General features: G+C 44.7%; 1 protein-coding gene across 1 annotated transcript in view; it reads right to left on the bottom strand.

The window, feature by feature from the left end:
* LOC126092706 (translation initiation factor IF-2-like) overlaps window positions 1–25,125 on the bottom strand; it is a 66,056-nt gene that overhangs the window by 22,919 nt on the left and 18,012 nt on the right. The window lies entirely within an intron of this gene.

Genomic DNA, 25,125 nt, shown 5'->3' with positions numbered 1-25,125 from the left:
GTTTATTCACCCGGAGAGGTGCAAGGTGCATTCCACTGACCCCTGGTCACAGGAGAGCCCCTAAAGCCTGGTGTCAAGAACACAGTACATGGTCATTGGAATAGTGGTCCCAGGTTTTGTTCACAGACGAGTACAGGTATAGTCTGAACAGTGATTCTCGCTGGGTTTTCATCTGGCGTGAACCAGGAACCAGATACCAACCCCTGAATGTCCTTGAAAGGGACCTGTATGGAGGTCGTGGTTTGATGGTGTGGGGTGGGATTATGATTGGTGCACGTACACCGCTGCATGACTTTGACAGAGGAACTGTAACAAGTCAGGTGTATCGGGACGTCATTTTGCGCCAGTATGTCCGCCTTTTCAGGGGTGCAGTGGACCCCACCTTCCTCCTGATGGATGATAACGCGCGGATCCACCGAGCTGCCATCGTGGAGGAGTACCCTGAAACGGAAGATATCAGGCGAATGGAGTAGCCTGCCCCTTCTCCATACTTAAACCCCAGCGAGCCCGTCTGGGATGCTCTGGGTCGACGTATCGCTGCACGTCTTCAAACCCCTAGGACACGAGGAGCTCCGAAAGGCACTGGTGCAAGAATGGGAGACTATACCCCAGCAGCTGCTCGACGACCTGATCCAGAGTATGCCTGTGCGGCCTGTGAACGTGTTTATGGTGATCATATCTCATATTGATGTCGGGGTACAAGCGCAGGAAACAGTTGCATTTTGTAGTACATGTGTTTCGGGAAGGTTTTCTCAACTTATCACCAATACCGTGGACTTACAGATCTGTGTCGTGTGTGCTTCCTATGTGCCTATGCCATTAGCTCCAGTTTTGTATAGTGCCACGTTGTGTGGCACCACTTTCTGCAATTATTCTTAATTTATGAGCATGAGTGTAGTAATGCCCTAACACATCTCCGCGACCGTCATTCACCCTTCTGATCTGTGACCCATGGTGCACCATAGCTACCTCGGCACCGGTTATGGATAGCGCCAGTTTGTCATGCACAGCATACTTTAACCACGACGGCACGTGAACAGTTTACAAATTTAGCCGCTTCAGAAATGCCTCTACTCTTGGTCTGAAAACTAATGATCATGCCATTTTCTACGTCAGATAAATCGCTCCGATTCCGCATTACGACAATGGCTGCGCTGTTCTCCCCTTCCCCCACGGCAGCTTCACACAGCCTCCACTGCTAGTACTGCCGCCTATGAGTGGTTATTGCACGTTGACGTCGAACACAGTCGGCGGTCACATGAATGTGAATGGACATTTGTCAATGGACATTTGTCAATACAGTGCAAAGTCCTAGTCTCCTACATAAAGTCGTTTTCTACACTCTTCAAACGAAATGAAATTTCTTACCGTACCGTGCAGTAAGGGCCAGATAGGGGTGGGAAGTGGTAGATTCTCCTTAGCCCGTTGGGATCCCAATAAACTTTCGACGCGGCCATCGTCTTGGAGTAACCGTGGGCTCTCGTTTCTGCTTTTAGCGCAGTGATATAAAAAGGATTTGTGCGGATTTTCCATGAGGCACTCTGAGAAAGCCCTAGTTTTACGGTAACCCGGGCCCAGTTTCCTTTTAATTTACGACGCGTCGATTCACGGTCAGCCCCTGGGAGCGGGCGGGGCACAGGCGGCTCCTTTCGGGCCGCCGTCCACCTCCTTCTAGCACCGCTTCGCCTTATCTGTCGGCCGCGCCGTAATGGCGCAGCTGTAAAAGTTTACAGCCGTCAGCCGAGCAGTGTCCGCTCTGGTAAACCCCGCCGCGCCAGGTGTACAGCGCCGCCGACTTCTCGGTCCCGCCCGAGTACAGCCGCGAAGCGCATCTGATGATGCGTGCGTCTATGGCCGCCGACTCAGGTATGCGCGCGATACGCCTCATGTGAGGTCACCGAAACAGTGCCGGAAACTCTGCTGTTCCCGGTCGTTTTCACTTTGCAACATCCCTACCTTCCCACGAACGCACGTCTTGCTACAGATAGCGTACCGAACTCAAGAACTGGCAAGGGTGCCAGCACCATCCTGTTTCCTCTCGAGAAACAGAGAAGGGAGGAAGCAATACAGGGCGTCCCTAAATGTTGTTGTTGTTGTTGTTGTGGTCTTCAGTCCTGAGACTGGTTTGATGCAGCTCTCCATGCCACTCTATCCTGTGCAAGCCTCTTCATCCCCCAGTACTTACTGCAGCCTACATCCTTCTGAATCTGCTTAGTGTATTCATCTCTTGGTCTACCTCTACGATTTTTACCCTTCACGCTGCCCTGCAGTACTAAATTGGTGATCCCTTGATGCCTCAGAACATGTCCTACCAACCCATCCCTTCTTCTAGTCAAGTTGTGCCACAAACTCCTCTTCTCCCCAAACCTATTCAATACCTCCTCATTAGTTATGTGATCTTTCCATCTAATCTTCAGCAACCTTCTGTAGCACCACATTTCGAGAGCTTCTATTCTCTTCTTGTCTAAACTATTTATCGTCCACGTTTCACTTCCATACATGGCTACACTCCATACAAATACTTTCAGAAACGACTTCCTGACACTTAAATCTGTACTCGATGTTAACAAATTTCTCTCCTTCAGAAACGCTTTCCTTGCCATTGCCAGTCTACATTTTATATCCTCTCTACTTCGACCATCGTCAGTTATATTGCTCCCCAAATAGCAAAACTCCTTTACCATTTTAAGTGTCTCAGTTCCCAATCTAATTCCCTCAGCATCACCCGACTTAATTCGACTACATTCCATTATCCTTGTTTTGCTTTTGTTGATGTTCATGTTATGCCCTCCTTTCCATAAATGTTTACCCTAATTTCAAGATTAAATATTAATTATATTTATGATGGTAGCATGTCTTTTTTCTTCTTTTTTTTTTTTTTTTTTGATACACTAGCGAATCCATGAAGTTTCCGTACAGCTGTTTCTCATTCAACAAATTCGCCACAAGGAGCGCTGTGTGAGCTATATTGTAAAAATGGCTTCTCCCAGGAAAGGGTTGGTGTGTTGCGTGGCTAGGAGAGACCAAATCACCGATTCCTGTGCAGCGTCCCATTATGAAAAGAAAGCACCTGATGTCAAGTTAGTTAGTACGTGGAAGGAAATTTTTTAGCAATGGGATCGGTTCAGAAGCGGACAAACAGTGGTAGACCATCTGTTTCGGAAGATACTGTGCAGGTAATTCAGACCGCATTCACGAGGTCGCCACAGAAATCAATTAGACAGGCTTCGCGGAAGCTTCAAGTGCCAAAGAGTGCAGTGCATAAAGTGGTGCGGAAACGTCTTCAATTGTATGCTTGAAAAGTCCAAATTGTTCAGGCATTCCAGCCATATGACCGTCCAAAACGTGAAGAACATTCAGTGGACATGCTGAACAGTTTGAATAAAGACAGCCGGCCGGGGTGGCCGAGCGGTTCTAGGCGCTACAGTCTGGAACCGCGCGACCGCTACGGTCGCAGGTTCGAATCCTGCCTCGGGCATGGATGTGTGTGATGTCCTTAGGATAGTTAGGTTTAAGTAGTTCTAAGTTCTAGGGGACTGATGACCTCAGAAGTTAAGTCCCATAGTGCTCAGAGCCATTTGAACCATTTTTTTGAATAAGGACAATGATTTCATGAAGCGTTTGTGTTTTTCCGGTGAAGCTACATTTCATAATGTCCAGATTTGTGGATCAGAAAATCCTCATTTTGTACGAGATCACATTCGGGACTGTCGAAGGTTATGTGTGATGATGATGTTTGGTTTGTGGGGCGCTCAACTGCGTGGTTATCAGCGCCCGTACAATTATCCAATCCTTGCTCAGTCCAATTTCGCCACTTTCCTGGATGATGATGAAATGATGAGGACAACACAAACACCCAGTCATCTCGAGGCAGGTGAAAAAAAAAAATCCCAGAAGGTTATGTGTGGTGTGGGTTAGTGTGTGATCGAGTGACTGACCATTTTTCTTCCTTGAAAGCAGTGTGAGTGGATATGTTTACCTAGACATGTAAGTGAATTATGCTGTTTCTTGGGTCTAGAAGTTCGTGGTTTCCTTTTAGAAACTTTCCTCAACAGGTGGATTGGCAGATGCGGCCCAGCTGCATGGCCCCCGTGATCATCGCGTATTAAGCAGGAGTTGTTATAAATGTTGAAGTGTAATTCGAGTATGAAATGATTATGCAAGGTTCAAAACTTAATCAGTACAGGTATATGTGAATATAACACGTTTAATTTACTGTATCCTATAAAGAGGTACATTATTTTGTTACCAGGGTAAATATGTATGGACACCCCGCATATCGTACACTCCAATGTTCTTAGAAGTGGAGCATTTTCACATGCTACATTCCTATGTACAAGTACGTCTACATCAGTGCTCCGCAAGCCACCTGATGGCGTGCGGCAGTTGGTACCTCGGGTACTACCATCTGATCCCCTGTTGCATCGCGAATGGCGTGTGGGAAGAATGATCGTCGGTAACCCGCTGTGTCAGCTCTAATTTCTCGAATTTTCTCGTTGTGGGAATTTCGCGAGATCTATGTGAGAGGAAATAATATATTTACCGATTCTTCCGTAATGTACCATGTCGGAATTTCAATAGTAAACCACATCGTGCTTGTACAATTGTAAGTTTCTTCTCCTGTCTTTGCACAATATGTTACTTTTATTTACGTCAGATCAGTTGCCAGTCCGTGCACCATTCACCGATCCCCTGAAGGTCCTTCACTATAGGCTTCTGGCATTGCTACATTTTTACAGGCAACTGCATCGGCTGTGAATAGCCTTATGGACCTTCTGACATTTTTTCTAAATTATTTATATACGTGGCGATTCATCTGGCTCTTCTGATCGGTTTATGCAACCTGCAACACCTTCAAAAACCACGCTCGAGATTTTCATATATCTCGCTCACGATGCAGAAACTGATATTCCTACAGAAAAAAGTGAACAGGACCTTTTTGTAGGCAATTTTATGTAGTTAATTTCTGTACTAGGATACGTTTCCACCAGCTACAGTTTTCGAGTTATTCAAGTGAAACGCGTTTGAAGGTCCCTTTTCTACATTTCCTTGAACAGTTCGAAAACTATGGGGTCTTTCACAAACGTATTCCAGCACAAAATTTAACCACATTACATTTCCTGCAGATAGCTCTCATTCATTTTTTCTGTAGGGCTAACAGTTCGAGTGTAGCGAGCGAGAGAATATGAAAATCTTCCGTGAGGTATTTGAAGGCGTTGCGGGTTGCATAAAAGTCAACATAAGGGGACCTGAATCACCCTGTATATTGTAAACAGTAATGGTCCTATCACTGCCTCAGGTTATTCCTGAAATTACCTATACATCTGTCGCATTTCTTCCATTTAGAGTGACATGTTGAGTTCTGTCTGCAAGGAACTCTTGAGTCCAGTTGCAAAGGTGGCCCAATACTCGGTAAGCCCATTAGTTTTTCAGTAAATGGCAGTGCGGGACGGTACCACAACCATAAAATCCCCAACGCCGCTTCCTTAAGGAATCAAATTCCCTCGTGTAAAAATCGTGTCTCCCAAACTGTGTATCGTACAGTGATATAGTTTTGCAGATACATTCATTGATATATGTTGATACTACTGCAAGATGTGTTGTGAATATAGTTAGTAGTAAAGAGGTAATAAATTATAAACCCCATGCCTAATGCTGAATTTTTAGTGCAACTGAAACCGCGACCCATATTAGTCATTTAGTAATGCTGAATAGCACACCAGTTAAACATTGACGGGTCCTTTTCCTTGACAATACTCCTCGCACATTATCACGTTCAAAACATTTATTCATAGCCAAATGTGTATAAATCCACCTTTTGCATGAATAAACCTCTGGTTACTTTATTTCTGTGATATTTTTTCGAAAAATATGATTTAGAATGCCTTTCCTGAAACTATGTCGTCTCTGTAACGTGATACATTTTAAAACCAAATTCCGCGGGAAAAACCTCTGTTTCCTTGCGAATCTTGCTGTATACGTCTTTGCTATAAAGACTGTCAAGTTTTCGCAAAGTTGGTATCCCTTTATATTTTTTAAAACGTTACAGAAATTACTGCTAAACACACATTTACCACATCGTCATTGGAATATTTAATAGGTGCATTTAGCTTCTTCCTCTTCTGTTCCTTGGGGTAGATAGATACTTGAAACTAACACTGCTGATATTTAAAAAAAAATCAGGAATCCTATATACCGATTTTAAAAAAAATTCATTATCAGCTCTCGATATATCAAATGAAGGTCTCGATATATCGGCGGAAAAAAATATCGACGTACCTGCCTATAAAAATATCGGCTGCACATTGTAAATATACTACCGGTTTTAGAGTTGTATATTTAAGTATAAAATCATTGAAAAAAACAATCTAGATCGCGATGGTATTTTATTAAATGGCCGGTTTCGGTCTATATTTAGGCTATATGCAGACAGCGCCATCAGCTGAAGCTGACAGTGCGTGCAGCAGCCAGTTGACCTCAGTCGCTGAAAGTGCAATAATAAAGTACCACCGCCATCTAGACTATTTTCCACTGACTTTAAAAGATTACCAGATCGCTGCTTCCCGAAAATGTTACCGAAAATTTTGTGTACTTAAGTACTGATTTATTGTTAGATGTTCTGTATATCAACAAGCTAGCATCCTGCTTGTCTCCCTTTAGAGCAAGAATTGAAAAGAAAACGATGCACGTTTACTCTAGGCGATAACCCATTTGGTAAAGATGGTAACTGCATGTAAGTGGCACGTAACGGATGTCCTATGCGTCCGTCGTTCGATTTCGCCACTTACCGTATTTGTTCGGAACACTTCATGTCGACTTCTTTGTGTTTTTCATTTGTGCAAACGCTAGCGACCTAGCAGTTGTAGTGTCCAAATTGCGTGGTGAAGCTTGTCCAAATTGCGTGGTGAAGCTAAACGTTGCATTTTGTGTTGGTAGCGCCGAGCGTCGAATACTTCAGCATTTACCCTTACACGTCTCCGCCCATCTTAAGGACAATCTTGACACTTAGATTTTTGTCCATCATTTTCAGCAGGTGTTTTTGAAGAATGTCGACGTGAAGAAATAGCACACAAGTTGCGTTAAAAATGGTTTTCTAACGCAACTGCTGTGCTATTTCTTCACATCGTAGGTACTATTCCATTCACACCGTCACCCCCCAGTGCAATCGGACTTTTTCTTTTGTGCCACGTGTTCTTGCTTCACACAGTCAAAGAGAGAGAGTGGACGTGACGAAAGCTCAAAAAGTAGTAAGACTCCTTCACACAGTGAAAGTAAAATTATGTCCTACTACAGTTTCCAAAGAACAACTTCAAATACTTGCCGAAAATTGTGGAATAAATATAGTAAAATTATAGGTGCTTGATATTGCCGTTTTGGTATCGATATATTGAGGGAAAAATATCTCCGATATGTATTAATATTCTATGGAAAAAAAGACGATTTATCAGTATTATATCAGCAGCCCTACTTGAAACTCACTTCGCCTCCAGTTTGCAAACCATCGACTTACTGGCATGTTCCGTCACCTCTTCCATCAGGGCTACCACTCCTCCTTCTCCTGACGTAATTAAATTTAGTGATGTCAACAGTAAGGCATCGAGGCTGCCCGCGAAGGCTGTTTCCCCAATCACTTTCTGTGCTTGCACTTCATGTAACAACGCGTACAACTTTGAACCGGAACGTAAAAATGGTTCAAATGTTTCTGAGCACTATGGGACTTAACATCTGTGGTCTTCAGTCCCATAGAACTTAGAACTACTTAAACCTAACTAACCTAAGGACATCACACACATCCATGCCCGAGGCAGGATTCGAACCTGCGACCGTAGGAGTCGCGCGGTTCCGGACTGAGCGCCTAGAACCGCTAGACCACCGCGGCCGGCGAACCGGAACGTAGCTGTACAAAGTTCCTGCCCGCTGAAACGAAGTTGCCATTGGCGCGGTGGCTGATAGAAGCGACAGTAAATGGGAAACAACTTGACTGGCGCGTTCAACATATTTCGCACCCTTACATTTTTTGCTGTGGGGAAGCTAAAAGACCCTGCTTACAAGGTCGTGGCAGCTACACCAGAGGATATGAAGTGACATGTCACTGTTACCTGCGCTGACAGTTCTGATGAAATCCAAGAACTTGTGCCTCGGTCTTAACATGACAAAGTGAGAGCCTCTGTTGAAGCTGGAAGTCGCCGTTTTGAACACCACCTTTGAATAGTAATGCTCTTTTTTCCAGAAAGCAAAGGATTTATTTATTCTCTTCTTTCCGCAAGTTAGTGCTGAGACATGGAACAGACCACTGTCGATATTTACAATTTTTAAATTATGGTTTCTCGTGGACTACTTGTACTAGCATCCTGAACAGGTAAAAGTGAGAAACGTTCTCATTTTCTGTAGCTTCATTTTGTTAATGCCGATGAGCATTGCTTGTTTTTTTAAGTTGATTTTTAGCACCTCCCGTTTAAGAAATCCGAGGGTTGCAATTTTTAAGTGATTCACTTTTACATGTTCAGCTCCGTAGCTTAGCGGCCAGCATGTCTGAATGCTATCCGGAGTACCCGGCTTGGATTGCCAGTACTGCCGGGAATCTTTCCTTGATGGGAGGACTGGTACGGCATGCACTCAGCCTCGTGAGGCCAACTGAGGTGGCACACCGATTAGTGGCGGTTCCAACATTAAGAAGGGCGACAACAGCCTGGATACCCTCGATACCGCATCCAGTAACGCCATAGACAGAGGGTGACATGGCTGTCGGTCGGTTCTTGTTGGCCGCTCAGGGTCAGAACGCGGAGCTTAGCTTGCTTTATTACCTTGTACACCGAAGAGCCAAAGACTCTTGTACACCTGCCTAATATCGTGTAGAGCTCCCGCGAGCACGCAGATTTGCCACAACACGAAGTGGCATGGACTCGACCAAGTAGTGATGGAGGGAATAAGAGTGCGAGGGGGCTGCGATCTCTTCTGTGCAACACGTTGCAAGGCATCCCAGATATGCTCAATAATGTTCATATCTGGGGAGATTGGTGGCCAGTAGAAGTGTTTAAAAACAGAAGAGTGTTCCTGGAGCCACTCTGTAGCAATTCTGGACGTATGGGGTGTCGCATTGTCCTGCTGGAATTACCCAATTCCGTCGAAATGCACATTGGACATGAATGGATGTAGGTGATCAGACAAGATGGTTACGTACATGTCACCTGTCAGAGTGGTATCTACATGTATCAGGGGTCCCATATCACTCCAACTGCACATGCCCCAGGACATTACAGATCCTCCACCAGCTTGGAGAGTCCCCTGCTTACATGCAGGGTCCATGGATTGATGAGGTTATCTCCATATCCGTACACGTTCATCCACTCGACACTATTTGAAACGAGACTCGTATGACCAGGCAACATGTTTTCAGTCATCAACAGTCCAATGTCGGTGTTGACGGTCCCAGGCGATTCGTAAAGCTTCGTGTCGTGCAGTCATCAAGGGTATACGAGTGGACCTTCGGCTCCGAAAGCCCATATCGATGATGTTTCGTTGAATGGTTCACGCGCTGACACTTGCTGATGGCATTGAAATCTGCAGCAATTTGCGGAACGGTTGCACTTGTGTCACGTTGAACGATTCTCTTCAGTCGTCATTGGTCCCATTTTTGCAGGACCTTTTTTCGGTCGGTTGGAAATTTGATGTTTTACCAGATTGCTGGTATTCACGGTACTTCACTGCTACCTCGAAGATGCTGTGTCCCATCGGTCGTTCTCCGACTATAACACCAAGTTCAAACTCACTTAAATCTTCATAAGCTGCCATTGTAGCAGTTTTATTCGATCTAAGAACTGCGCCAGACACTTGTCGTCTTATATATGCGTTGCCGACCACAGCGCCATATTCTGCCTGTTTACGTATCTCTGTATTTGAATACGCATGCCTACACCAGTTTCTTTGGCGCTTCAGTGTACATTCACCGTGACTTGGTCGTTACTACCATAGCTTCTGTAACGTACTTATTACTCGCAATATTGTAACGTATCAAGGAATGAGAGCCCTTGAGTTTGTAGACAGAATAATTTCGAAGCAGTTGGAGGTATTTTACGTAGTTATTATCATGTCTCTGATATCAGTCTAGATAGAATTTGCTGCAAAAACATGTTGTACTTTTAGTTTTTTAATTGCTTTCATTCATGATTTACATTATCGTCGAAACACAACATGATCCTGAGGTAAATGTTAACTCCGTCGTTTTCTAAAATGAGGAAGAGTTGTTTTCTCAGATATTATGTTTATGAACCGAATTATGGGAAAGAACCGTGATATAAAAGATAATATTCTTCTTCTCTGTTTCGATACGGCGAACGTTTCTTTCAAACAGCGCGACATTCCCGCAGCGTGCTTTCTAGGCGAATTCTGTGAAAATAAATACGTACATAAAATTATTTCATACTGCACCTACTAAGAATGTGTTAGCATATGCACAGCGTGTCTTAAAAGTCCGTTAACATTTGAAAATTCAGTACTTCACGGAATACTGTAGGTAGAGGGACTAAAAATGATACACATGCTGGAAATGACGTGGTGTTTTATCGAAACAAAAAAAAGCGCACAAAATTACCAGCAAATGGCGCCTCATGTGATACAAAATTAGCATAACAGTTGATTTTTAACAAAGGCGACGTTCTTTATAACAAATGCTCAATACATCGGCCGTCATTCATCAGCAATACCTGTAATCAAGGGACAATATTTTAAACAGCACTGCACATCATATAAGTAGGTACGGTGAGATTTTGCCGTCTGATGTTAAAAGCATCCTTAGTGACGTCGGACGATCGCGGCGGACTTGCGACTCAGGTAACCCCACAACCAACAATCAAACGGATTGAGGTCTGGGGACATCGGATGCCAAGCAGAGGTCACTAGTGAGCCATCTAAAAATAAAAAAAGAAACTGCTCAGTATGGTGTTCATTCACAGCAACGCATGCTTCTGTCCGACGTCGTAAGGTATAACGTACACTCTATGAATCCATATGTTGGTTACAGATGCGCTGACAGGCATTGATGGCGCGTTCCTGTAGTGTTTGTAGGTCATTAATGGGGCTTACATACATCAAAGATGTCCTCACAGCCAAAAATCCAAGAGACTGCGATCGTGGGAACGTGCTGGCCAATAAAATGGAACTCACCGAACAATCCATTGCCCATTAAATGTCTAAGAATTGTTTAATGCATGCTGTATCCATCAACAATGAGAAAGGAATGTGTCCTCACTTGTGTGCTGCATTCTCCAGGTCGTTCGTAATCGCAAAGTACTTACAACAGAAGGGATGTGTTTTACAGTAGCGAAGATGAACAAGTGCTTGCATCTCTAAAGGTATGTTTTTTAGAGTCCTTATCTACTGTAAATATTTGTCTTGTTTTGGTTGATACTACCACCTCTCAAAACACGGAATACTTTTCTTAACACCCTATATATTGCACGCAGTCAGCCCACTTTCCTTATGCTCGTTGAAGAAAGAGTCACAAAATATCCAAGAAAAACCTCCGAAATGTTGCCGATTGAGTTTGGATGCACTTTGTATAGTTCTTTCGGTAGAAACATTTCTCACCGAAAGTGAAAGGTACACCAGTATTCACATGTGAAAAACTTCCACGGCAGTGGACACCAACCCACAGAGTGAATGATTAATTCTGGAATTACTGTGCATACTGAACCTAAATTTTCTTTTCCTAACCGAAATGCGAAGTAATTTCCTGAGAGACGCGACATCAACCGCTTCGGCGGTCAAATCAGGCTCGGGCGCCAGTCGTTAACGAAGCAATCTTTAAAATGCGTCCTCCTGGAGTATAGTGAGGCGGCGGCACCTCCAACGTGTAAAGCTCCACAGTGGAGGGGCCGTCCCGAGTAGGCTCTGTAGCAAAAAGGCATGCTCACAGCCCCTTTCTCGCAGTAAACGCTTTAATGAAGTGGGATAATCATCAGACTCACCGTCCTAATGAGCGCCCGATGGGAAGCAAACGTTCGAAACCTGTGCAGAGCAATTAACCGTGAACTCCTTTTATGGCAATCCACGCATACTGATGCAAACACGCGCGGCATCTTTCGCTTCTGTTCGAGACGGTGCACAGAGTAGAAGAAAGGACGAACTGGGCTTATTTTACTGTGCTGTAACATATCTTTTGACCTCATTTTTTTATGCAGGTAAGTCTGGAAATATGCTTACCCAGCTTCGGTCTAACGACACAGCTAATTATAAAATTAGGTGCCTCTTGCAACTTGTGAATGTTAGAAAAACCATGCAAACAGTATCTTTTCGTTAAGAAAAGAGCGTGAAAGAGTTAAACAAAAGACTAAATTCGTCCACAACACATAGTGTCTTTTGATCTACACCACCTTTTTTGTACTTTTTTAGTCCATAAATCTTAAAAACCGGTATATTACGTCTTGACCGATGCGTTAGTTATTTTGATACGCTATATATACAGGGAGACCCTAAAGTTCGTTAACATTTGATAATGCACTAATTCACGGAGTAATGTAGGTAGAGAGGAAAAAATTAACACATATGCCTGAAATAACATGGGGTTTTGTTGAAACCAAAAAACGAGTGGAAAAACTGGCCAGTAGACGGCGCTGGACAGCAACACGTCATTGATGCCGCATGAGAATCGCGTATAAAATGAGCTGTAGTGAGAGAGGGAGCCTAGCCTGGCTGATAAACACCTGCTGGAAGTTACGACTTTTCTCACGAGTGAAAGATCTCTTGGGTACGTCGTTTAGTGACGATCGCTGGATGAGTCGCCCCGTCCGTCATGTTTGGCATCCCAGTTAAAGTACAACATGTTTTCCTGCTTGTCGTGCTGGACTAGCATTCCTGGCCGTATCGCAGAGAATGTGACGACCGTAGTCCAGATTTGGTTGAGAGGACGATGCTTTGTTTTGCAGTGCATCTGAATGACAAGATGAAGCTCTGAACCGCCATTCCCCTGAAAGCGATTCAGCGCCTTAACCACTGCGCCATCTCGCTCGTTCAAACCGTTACAGAACCTCCACATTGCTTCGCAGTTGGTATAGCAATCAGAATCTTCGCGTTCCCTTGATGTTCTTCACGCCTAAATCTCCGCGTGTATACTAGTCTTCAGGGAGAGACGAGTGTCAGTGTAGACTCGTCCCAGCAAATTTTATCAGTGGATATAAGCTAACTTTATTCCTCTTGCGCCACAGCGTACTGCGCCCGGGATTGGACATGGTTTACACGAGTTCCCAATAGTAGCACGGATGCTTCGTGAATGCAGTCGCCTTCGAATTTCTTCCGTAGATACTGTGTTATCTGTGCACATATTAAACCCAGGAAACATTGTCGTGGCACTTAGCCTTATAACTAAACACGCGTCAGGAGAAGACGCATTAGCTGTTAGACGTATCACCTGGCGTCAAGGCTACAGCCTCAAATGCTAACATAAGTCTACATACCACCTAACACGGCTGATGCGCATGTGTACATCGCAGTGATGTATTACAGTCACCCTCTCGTCTCTGACAGCTGACATATTGTGGCGCGACCATAGATGCAGCACAGACCTCTTTAGTGTCTTTAAATTTCCATCAGCAACTTTTGTATTTTGCACTGACACTAGACAAAATAGCTCCACTCACGCAATATCGCTGGTTAAGAGGACACCGACAATTTCCCTCGCTGGATGCGTATAAAATAGTTAGAGCAACACGCCGCTATACTGGTAATATACTTTCAAGCGATTCAGGACACTTAGTAATACTTTATATTCTACACATACCATACAAGTTTTGCATCACCAGTTTATTTCGAAATTCGTGGCACAGAAAACAAAATTTGTCTCTGAGGCATGCGTATGTGTTTATTTTCCATGTATCTAAATCACAAATCAAGAAACAATACAAACATCTCAAACATCTGTGTAACGACAAAATCATCTTTCTCCCGAGGGGTGTTTCACAGCACTCCTGATCAACGTTAATACATGGAGGAACGTCCCCTTCTTCGGATGCCATTGTTGATATCATCAAGCTAGCTTTGGTCCACATTGTCCCAGTCTTCAATAGGAGTTCTGCCTAAGTTGCGCAGATTACGTTATCATTGTCTATCTCCAAACACAGCTCGTTTCAGTTGATCACAGGCATGTTCGATTGAGTTCATGTTCGCGGAACAGGTCGGCCATTCCATGTTGGTAATCCTAGTATGTTGAAGGAACGTGTTTATGAGAGCAAAATGATGAGCACGTGAGCTCCATCCATCAAGATTAAATTCTCACCAAAATGTTGTTGATACGGTCCCATTATTGGTTACAGAATCTCGTCCCTGTAGCGTAAAGTCGTGAGATCGGCTCCAACAACCATGAGAACTGTACGGTGGCCACATGTAATGCCACCACAGGATGGCAGTTCCACATAGACAGTGTTGGAGGCATTTGATGTTAACAGTTTGTCTCAAAACACGTTGTCTTCGGTCCGTAAACAATCCCAGACGCCGACATTTGGGCGTCCATTCTGCATGATTTCTTGCCTTTCTGTAACGAAGTCCATGGTGTTGTGGTGTACGACGTGGTGCTCGCCATGGTCGTCTGGAATGGAAATCCGCATCGTGCAATCATTTTCTAACAGTTTTAGCGGTACATGATGTCATGTAGCCTCTACGAACACCGAATTCAGTTCTGGAGCACTCACCCTCCGGTTTCTTTGCCTCAAAAGTCGTAGATATCCGTCATCCTGCACGCCTGTCGAACGTAGATGGCCAGTGCGGTGTAAGTTCTCAACACTACCTGTCAATCGGAACCGAATCCGTGTCTGCACCACATCACTTCAACCCGGAGCACACGTCGAGGAATTTCCCTGATTTGCTAGCCTTCTGCGCGTAAAGTGATGATCTGGACAAGATCGTTGGTCGCGATTGTCCTCCGTGGGATGATCGATGTTCACTCTACCGTTCCACGGACGACTTTAATGCGTCCCTACTGGTGAATTTCATTCCAGCATTGGTTCAACCTGTAGGTAGCGCCAACAATGTCAAGCGTGATCTTTTATCGGTACAGGAACAGTCACAATAGCAACACACCTGCACGACACATCGCGACGATGCAAAATTTTCCTTGATATATGAAGGGCTTATTTCAATAGTGGTACAAGTCCATTTTTGTTCATGTGAGATATAGAGTCCTAAAGTTAAATGAGCGCTGAAAAATCTGCAGTTGAGATACCAGAAATATCCAAGCATATGACTTTTTGCTAGAAATGAACCTTTCTTTCTGTTTGTTTGGATCATTAATTGCAGAAACATTATAGGCAGAAAAGTGGAGGTAATGGACTTGTACCACTATTGAAATAAGCCCTTCATATGTACCTTTACGTTGGCCTACATACTCAGCAAGTCCCTGTACGGTAAGTGACGGAGAGTACCTTGTACTGGTGTTAATAATTTGCTTTCCTATTGGAAAAGCAAATGGAGCTAAGGAAAAGCAACTGACTATATGCATTCGTACAAGTTCTGATTTCTGTAGTCTTGTTCTTACCGAGTTGTATGTTGGGGGCAGGGTAAGAAAGAAAACGAAGTCGGAAAATGCGTTATACTAGAGTGTTGCAATTATTTGGCCAAGCACTATAAATTTAAAAAAAATTGTAAAAAAAATGTTGACTGGTTGACTGACAGTTGCAGGCGATAAACAGCGAAAACATTATTACAGCAACGGCGGAAAAAGGTGACTCGGTGACTGTGAAACTCGTACTTCTGCTTGGATAGTTTACAATGCCGAAAGTCTTGGATAAAGTGTGTTCCCACAGTTTACCAAGTAATGGGCAAAGCGAGCGCGCAAGCGGTGTACGGACAGAGCTTCGTTCCGTAATGTACGGCACGTAAGGACATTCGCATAGCTTGGTCGTAATTTATTACGTTGTAACAAGATTAATAAAACATCGATCCACGAGCGCTTCAACGTCCAGGACGAGCACTGTAATTCGTAATTACGCTGTGATCCGTGTAATGAAAAAAAATCCACGTTGTGAGTAACTGGCGCAACTAGTGCGACCGCTTAGCGAATGCAGGTCTGGTGGTGCGTAACAGCGTCCATGCAGTCGGCTGCTTGACGACTGTATGTATGACTGTTTAAGAGACAAGGACCGTCACTTAGAACATACCTTCATTCATTAGTTACACTTGGCACTACAAGTACAACACACATTCGTCATGGCACACGTCCTGCAATGTTAACACTGTTCTTAAAAGTGTTGCAAACCAATTTTTACAAGTTGATACGCTTGCTCAGACGACTGAACCCGAATAAAAAATGGTTTTAAAATACAGAGACGTGTCTGTTCTTTGTCCCATCAAGGTGATGTATATGTAAAATTCTCCATTTGTGTAAGTGTTTGAGTGTTAACGAATCTAACGTTTAAACAAGCACAAGTCGACCAAGAAAATATTACCGTGTCACAGACAGTTATGGCCAGCAGCTTAACAGGAGTCATGAAGGATGCGTTATTTGAGAAAAGCTAAATGTACTTAAAACAATTCAGGGTGTCCCAGGAGTGATGACCAATATTCGGAAATATGACAGGAACGCCCATTTGAAGCAAAAAACTTCATATGGAAATATGTCCTGTTCCGAACGCTTTCCTAGACAGAATACATTTGATGTATGTTGGAACTGGTGGTTTTATACATAAATGGTTTGAATTATACTTGACAAACAGAATGAAGAAGTCGTGCTGAATAATTCATACTCATTGGAAAGGTACAAACTTTTAGTGACTGGGGAGAAATCACAAAACCAAGTTCTACATGGTTCAATTTTGGGTCATCACTATTCCTGTGGCAGAAAGATATCCCCAAAAAGAGATTGAAAGCAGTGAGCTAGATTGGGATAGAATGAAACGTGAAATAGGTTGCGCGGGTAACTCACATACAACAGGGTATATGTCCATATGAAGGTTTTTTGCTTCAGATGAGCGTTGCTGTCATATCCCTGAGTACTGACCATTCCTTTTGGTACGTCCTGTGTAAGTTAACACATGCAATATCTACAGGGTCACAGTTCCCAAAGCAAAACTTGCCGTGTTGTCACATGTTCCTCCCGTTTTCGTCATCGAAGTGTAAATGTGGAGTTTCAAAGAAGTGGATAAAACGTATTGGAATGGAGCAGCATGCAGACTTGACCCTGGAAACATGTGGGCATCTATATCATTTTCGGAGCATCCGCACAGTATTAGTTCAATATCAAATGCCATAGCGACCACTTTATGAAATGATGCAACTTTCTAAGCGCACTTTGTCACACATGTTACCACAGTTCTGAATCTCGAAAAGAATGTTGATTATAGGTAGCAAAATGAAGGCAGATGGTGAAATATCGATGGGCAGCTTTCACACCTGCAGCTTCACCCAAATGCACGTCTGTCACATATATTGCACCCATATAAGTCTGAATCTCTGCTTTTTTACACCATATGACTCCAGAGAGGATATTAAATTTATCTACGGTATTCGCCCATGTGGTATGATCTTTGTTCCTAAAACGTGTTGACAAATTAGTCATGAAATGATTTCATATAATCAGGAAGCTATTCATATCTCTTCTATGACCTACCTTCCCATTTCTATTTCTCTCACCGTTTTTGCAACTGCTTTATCGCACCCTATCCCTCTTCTACCTTCCCCATTACAGCTTTCCCCTGTTCCACCTGCCTCCGAGCAACTAGTCACTTTTCCACCTGCCTCCACGCAACCTCTCTTTCTCTTCCAAATGCCTCAACCATCCTCTTTCATCTACCTCCTCACACCCTTTCCCTCTTTCACATACCTCCTCACACTCTGTCCATCTTCCAACTACCTCCTTACACGCTATCCCTTTTCCACCTACCTCATCACAACCTCTCCCTATTACAAATGCCTTCGCACCACCTATCTCTGTTCTATCTGCTTCCTCACAACCTCTTTGTTTTCTACCTGCCCACCACATTTCGCATAAGGACCACGAAGATAAGATCCAAGAAATTAGAGCTCGTAAATAGGCTTTCAGACAATCGTTTTTCCTTCGCTCTGTTTGCTAGTGAATAGGAAAGGAAATGACTAGTAGTGGTACCTGGTCCCTTACACCATTCATCGTACACGTGGTGGAGGCTACCACGTACGGCTACCAGACATTTCCCTTTCTGTTCCACTCGCAGATAGAGCGAGGGAAAAACGATTGTCTAAAAGTCTATTTACGAGCCCTAATTTATTACGTGATATCTTCGTGCTCGTTACACGAAATGTGGTATGCTTGCATAGTAGGTAGGTGTAGATGTAAATGTAGACATACCCTCCCCTTCTTCCACCTCCCTCATACATCACCTCCTCCTTTTCCCCCCTTTCTCTGTCTGTCTTTTCCTCCTCCCTCTCTCTGTCTATCTCCTTCTCTCTCTCTCTCTCTCTCTCTCTCTCTCTCTCTCTCTCTCTCTCTCTCTCCCTCCCTCCCTCCATTTGCGCATCCACTTCTCTCTGCCCAATTCCTCCTCCGACCTGTCACTGTTCATCTGCTTCTCACTCCTCACTTTGTTCATCTATTCTCACACCTCTCTCTCTGTGTCCATCTCCTTAGTCACCCCGTTTTCACCCCCACATGCTAATTTCCATACAATAAGTGGTGTGTGTACCAAGTTTGGTTGAAATCAAACAAATGATTTAAGAGGAGATGTTGAACATACAAACATACATACATTTTATAATATAATGATGTAGGTATAAATGTAATGTAACCAGCAGTTTGTCAGTTAGAAACGATTCAACATCAAAATGGCTTCAGGTACAGAATTTTTACTATTTCTGTGTTTAAAAATAATTTGTATTCAGCTTTGGCCGTTAGCGTTGGTGTATTTTCCTTGTCAGTCTGCAGTAGCCCATCATTACATGTAGCTGTGTACGCTCTGCTTTAATGTACACACTCACGAGGAACTGAAATAGACTCATGTATCTAGGGGCGTACAGTGACCCTGTTGCCCTGATGGGGGCAGCGACGTTTAGTTTCGAGAAATCCATGAATCCCAGAAGAGCTGAGGAGCCATCCTGGTCTATGACCGCTCAACAGGTCCTCGTACATTCATTACAACGACTCAAATGGGCTTATCAACTGATGACTTGCTCATTGCCTTGCTGAAGATGCACATCGCTTGCGTCAAATGGATGGACTCTAGGTTGCCAAATCGTTCGAAGGTGAGAGATGATGATAGACTTGCCAGGAGCCCCATTTCATCCATGTAAAAATTGATTCCCATACGAGGACAGATCAAACGACCTTCGTGTGAACGATGCCCTGGTGGCAAACGGAGATGCTTAGCCTGATACAGTATTCGACGTACGCGTGTGGTGCCATTGGCGTGTGCCAAGATGTGACGCAGCGTATCAGTCCAGGCGTCCTTTTCCTATGTTTCGACCATCCGGTAGATGTGTTTCTGCTCCAATTTCTGTGCACTGTAACGTGCAGTGAGCAGAGACACACGCGTGGGGCGGTGGCTGTTCCACGTAGCGACCAGATGGATGTAGATGGTATATCTGCTCACAGCTTGACGCCAATCAGCACAGAAATAATGTTTGATTTGGTGTACGGTCTGTGTATACCACTCAGTCGACGGCGACCCGTGTCATCAACACAATGTTGCTTTTCCCGACAGTTGACTTTGCGGCGGCAGTTTTCCTGGTATCGATATAGTCACAGTACAACGTCATCACAGCCTTGCGGATGCAAGACCTCGGAGAGTGTGTCCCTTGTGCCAAGAAGCTTCGCTCTGGCTTCTATTAAGTGCGCTGATATTGCGTGTCTTGCGCATCCCGCGCTCGTCTGTCACACCGACAGAAAGTACGAGCTGTGATGACGTCTCACTTCACTCAAGTAACACGCCGAGTCGTTTCCATTCATCGTGAGAGCAGGAGCGTTCAGAAAGTGAAGCTGAAACGTGCCTTTCGTCCGTGCCTCGGAGCTCTCGTGGCGTCACGCGAAATCACACCCGCGGTCGCTGACGGAAGTCACGCACTCTCAGCTATGTGCGGCGCGCGAGACGAATTACGCGACGCGCTGCTCCGCGGATTCAGTCAGAAATGTTTATGGCCGGGCCCGGATTAATTCTGCGCGCTGCTGTACTTGTAAAATCAGTATAAATACGGGTCGTCAACCTCGCTTTGACCCGCGAGACAGAGTTTAACTTCTCATTACTCCAATTTCAGTAATTAAAGCCCTGTAACAATCCAACTACTTTTAGAAATATTCTGAGATCCGACCACTGGAGCGGAATACATATACCGTTAACAATTCCTACACCGGCTCCATCTGGTTTCTTGCAACATCCGCCAGTAATCTCCACACAGCAGAACAGGAATACAGGTCAACGACAATAACGGAGTTCATCATAAAAAAACATCACACTCCCATTTCCATGGAAACAAATGTAATTTATTTGCTTTCGTATAACTTGACGAGTCCGTCTCGTTCGCTAAACCACCACTGTCTAGGTAGCTACTTGACTCCTCGAATAGATGTAAGACGCATCTTCTTATACCGAGCGAGATGCACAGTAGTTAGCACAGTGGACTCACATTAGGGAGGGCGGCGGTTCAGACGCGCGTCTTGCCATCCTCATTTAGGTTTTCAGTGATTTCCCTAAATCGCTGCAGGTAAATGCCGGGATGATTCCTGTGAAAGGGCACAGCTGACTTCCTTCCCCATCTTTCCGTAATTCAACGGGACCGATGACCTCGCTGGTTGGTCCCCTCTCCCGAATCAACCAACCAACCATCTTCTTATGGAGTGCTCGACGCTCACTAAAACGCTGTCACCAAGGAAAATTTGAAAAGGCTCTCCTGCAACGGAATGCACATCCGATTCCTGTACTTGGAATGCAACTTGGTTTGATCTCGAAGGATTACTAATTCTCGAATACACTTTAATTTCTTTAACCATAGATTACCGAACCCTTGTACACTACTGGCCATTAAAATTGCTACACCAAGAACAAATGCAGATGATAAACTGGTATTCATTGGACAAATATATTATACTATAACTGACACGTGGTTACATTTTCACGCTGTTTGGGTGCATAGATCCTGAGAAATCAATACCCAGAGCAACCACCTCTGGCCGTAATAACGGCCTTGATACGCCTGGACATTGAGTCAAGCAGAGCTTGTATGGCGTTTACAGGTACAGCTGCCCATGCAGCTTCAACACGATACCACAGTTAATCAAGAGTAGTGACTGGCGTGTTGTGACGAGCCAGTTGCTCGGCCACCATTGACCAGACGTTTTCAATTGGTAAGAGATCTGGAGAATGTACTGGCAGGTCGGCAGTCGAACATTTGCTGTATCCAGAAAGGCCCGTATAGGACCTGCAACATGCGGTAGTGCATTATCCTGCTGAAATGTACGGTTTCGCAGGGATCGAATGAAGGGTAGAGCCACGGATCGTAACACATCTGAAATGTAACGTCCACTGTTCAAAGTGCCGTCAATGCGAACAAGAGGTGACCGAGACGTGTAACTAATGGCACCCCATACCATCACGCCGGGTGATACGCCAGTATGGCGATGACGAATACACGCTTCCAATGGGCGTTCACCCCGATGTCGCGAAACACGGATGCCACCATCATGATGCTGTAAATAGAACCTGGATTCATCCGAAAAAATGACGTTTTGCCATTCGTGCACCCAGGTTCGTCGTTGAGTACACCATCGCAGGCGTTCCTGTCTGTGATGCAGCGTCAAGGGTAACCGCAGCCATGGTCTCCGAGCTGATAGTCCATGCTGCTGCAAACGTCGTCGAACTGCTCGTGCAGAAACCTCTGCACGGGCATCATTTCTTAGACGTCCAGAAACTGCGAGCATCTGTACTGCCGTGGGTGTGTCGGACTCCAAAAATGTGGTTCGAGGAGGGACTACAGAAGTTACAGGTGCCTATTCGGGAGAATGTGGTGACTGTGGCAGTACTTGGGACCACATTTCAGCGGTGGCAACCTTGGTTTTCATACTCACACGGGGACGAGCGTTGTGTTGAAACAGTACGTTTTATGACGGTACACATTTCCACACACTGCCAGCAGTCGCCTGCGAATATCCGAAGTGTCTACAACCACCTTCCACAGAAACCACGTCTCCAGCGCTCTCATTGATGACCGCACTCCATGTTGTCTGCTCAAGTAATGATACCAGTTGACAAGATTGCCCTTCTAATGATTGCTCTGCCATCTACGATTAGAGAAATGTACCACATACTTGGATCTGTAATGATGATCCAAATGGCGCACCCTGAATGATGGGAATAAATAGAGTCTAAATTAGTATGGAACGCCCCTTGTACTCTTTCTGACCTAAGCGTCCAGAATTTCAGTGTAAACTTTGATTTTGTATTTTGGAACTGTTGCAGAAAATAACTGAACACTGATAGAAGCTTTATGTGATAACGGCTTAGGTTATAAACGAAGAGGGGATATGAATCGACATTTTAATACCCCGAAAGTCGTCCGGGACGGCTGTCAATTTAGCATCATATAAAAAAAAGCAAAATTGATACATCTGGATTCCGTGACCTCGTTGACAGACCATTCGAGACAATTCTAAGCACCAGGAACAGTGTTGCGGCGAAGTACTCGTACACTGCATTGCTATTGGAAGATGGAAGACTCTCGGAAATACGCGGGGAACGTCAAGAATTGCTGTAAGAGGATGCACACATTCTTTTGAAGGTAGTCACTGGTCGTCAAGTTGATCATATGTCGGCGTTCTGAAGAGCCCTTCTCTATAAGTGGGTAGTACCTTTAAGGACCTATTGATTTGCTTTTATTGTGATGTAGCTGACGGTGTCGTTTTATGTTACACAATTAAAAAAGTCCAGTAGTGCTATCCAAGGGCGCACCAGGAAATAATGAAGAGGAAATGACAAGAGAAAGGAGCGATAAAGTTTGGTTCCTAAGTATTAGAAAGTATGATAGCACACATGAACCAGGAGCTGCTTTCCGTGGAGGCCCATACATAGCGTTTGCTGTGAACGGTCGTTGGGAGACGGTGTTGGCAACAGTTGCTCAACAGTTGCACGTCTGTTCTTCCGTACACATCTCCGCAGCTGTCGTTCGCCTGTGTCATCTGTCGTCTGTGGTGCACCATACTTGTCTCGGCGTCACTTGTGGCTAACGCCATTTTGCCATGTCCGAGAACAGTTTAGAAACTTATCCGTTTCGGAAATGTTTCCACCCTTGGCCCAAAAGCCAGTGATCATACCTTTTCGGACGTCAGATAAATCGCTCAGTTACCGCATTACGAAGACTGTACTGTTCTCCGCGTCCCCCCCCCCCCTCCCCAACATGCTTTATATACTGTCCATTGCCAGTGCTGCCACCTGCCGTCTGTGAAATGTTATTGAGCGATGACGTCGAACATAGACAGTGGTCACATTAATGTGACTGGAGAATGAATTAAATCATACATCAACGGAAGTTGGTAGGCGTGTTTCTATCTGTTCAGATTTCGCGCCTGTAGCTAAGAGTGGCGCTAGTAGCGCCACTATGAGGACGCGAACCCGGTTTGCTTTAAAAAGACGCTTTAACGGTCTTGAGCGTTAGTTACGTTTGAGATAGTACGTGGTGAGCCAAGAGTGCCTTTAAAGTGTCAAAGATGCCATTTGAACACCTCACTGAGTTTGAACGGGCCATGTAAATAGAGCTACGAGAAGCTGGATGTTCCTTCTGCAATACTGCAGGAAGACTTGGCAGGAATGTAGCCACTGTATGTCATTGCTGACATAAGTGGTCACGAGAATTTACGGTCGCAAGAAGACCGGGTTCTGAACGGTCACGTGGCACTACCGAGAGGGCTCTGGCGCATCGTACTGCATCTGCAGCAGCACTTTGAGTAGCGGTTGGCACGACAGTGACACAACGAATTTTTACAAATCGGTAAGTTCAAGGACAGATCCGAGCAATACGCTCTGTAGTGTGCATTTCAGAACGCAAAACGACAACCATTTTCGACTTCAGTGGCGTCAAGCGAGAGCTCATTGGAGAGCAGGGTGAAGGTCTGTTGTATTTTGTGATCAAAGCTGGTTCTGCCTCGGTGTTAGTGATGGCAGTGTGTTGTTTAGGAGGAGGCCAGTTGATAGACTGCAACCATCCTGTCTGTGTACTAGACACACTGAACGTACACCTGGAGTTATGGTCTGCGGTACGATTTCGGATGACAGCAGGAATACTCTCGTGACCATCCTGCGCACCTCAGTTGCACAGTTTGATGATTCGACCTGTTGTGCTGCCGATAATGATCAGCATTCCAGGGGGGGGGGGGGGGGCGGGTTCGAACACGATAACGCTCGCCCTCATACCGCTGTTGTAACCCAGCATGCTCTACAGAGTCTCTGAAAGTAACTTTTACCTGCTCGATCACCAAATCTGTCTCCAATAGACAGATGGGACACCATCGGACGGAAACTCCAGCGTCATCCACAAACAGCATTAACCGTTCAATTATTGATCGAGCGAGTGGAACAGGCGCCGACCCCGTTGGCCACGCGGTTTAGGCGCTGCAGTCCGGAACCGCGCGGCTGCTACGGTCGCAGGTTCGACTCCTGCCTCGGGCATGGATGTGTGTGATGTCCTTAAGTTAGTTAGGTTTAAGTAGTTCTAAGTTCTAGGGGACTGATGACCGCAGATGTTAAGTCCCATAGTGCTCAGAGCCATTTTTTTTTTGTGGAACAGGCATGGAACTCCATTCCAGAAACTGACATCCGGCACCTGTTCAACACAATGCATGCGTGTTTGCATGCTTGCATTCAACGGACTGACGGCTACAACGGTTTTTAAGGTGCCAGCATGTCAATTTTCATTGGCGTATGTCTCGTTTACATTAACCTGTGATCTTGCAATGTTAAGCACTTAATGTTATCTCGACAAACGTATTACCGAAAATTAATTATTTTTTGTGTTTCTTTTTCGTCAGTGTATTTTGTCGAATATAGGCTGTGGAGACGGACTGAGCTGTAGCGTAGCTCGAGATCTAGGTTGGAAGGTAACAGTTTGGTTGTGAATTGGTAAAGACAATGAATTTGATGTCATAAGATTGAGCATAATTGTTGTTAAGACGCGTGTTTTACACATAGT

This window comes from Schistocerca cancellata, chromosome 7 (assembly GCF_023864275.1).
Source record: "Schistocerca cancellata isolate TAMUIC-IGC-003103 chromosome 7, iqSchCanc2.1, whole genome shotgun sequence".
Classification (NCBI taxonomy): Eukaryota; Metazoa; Arthropoda; class Insecta; order Orthoptera; family Acrididae; genus Schistocerca; species Schistocerca cancellata.
This window is presented reverse-complemented; position numbering and strand designations above follow the sequence as displayed.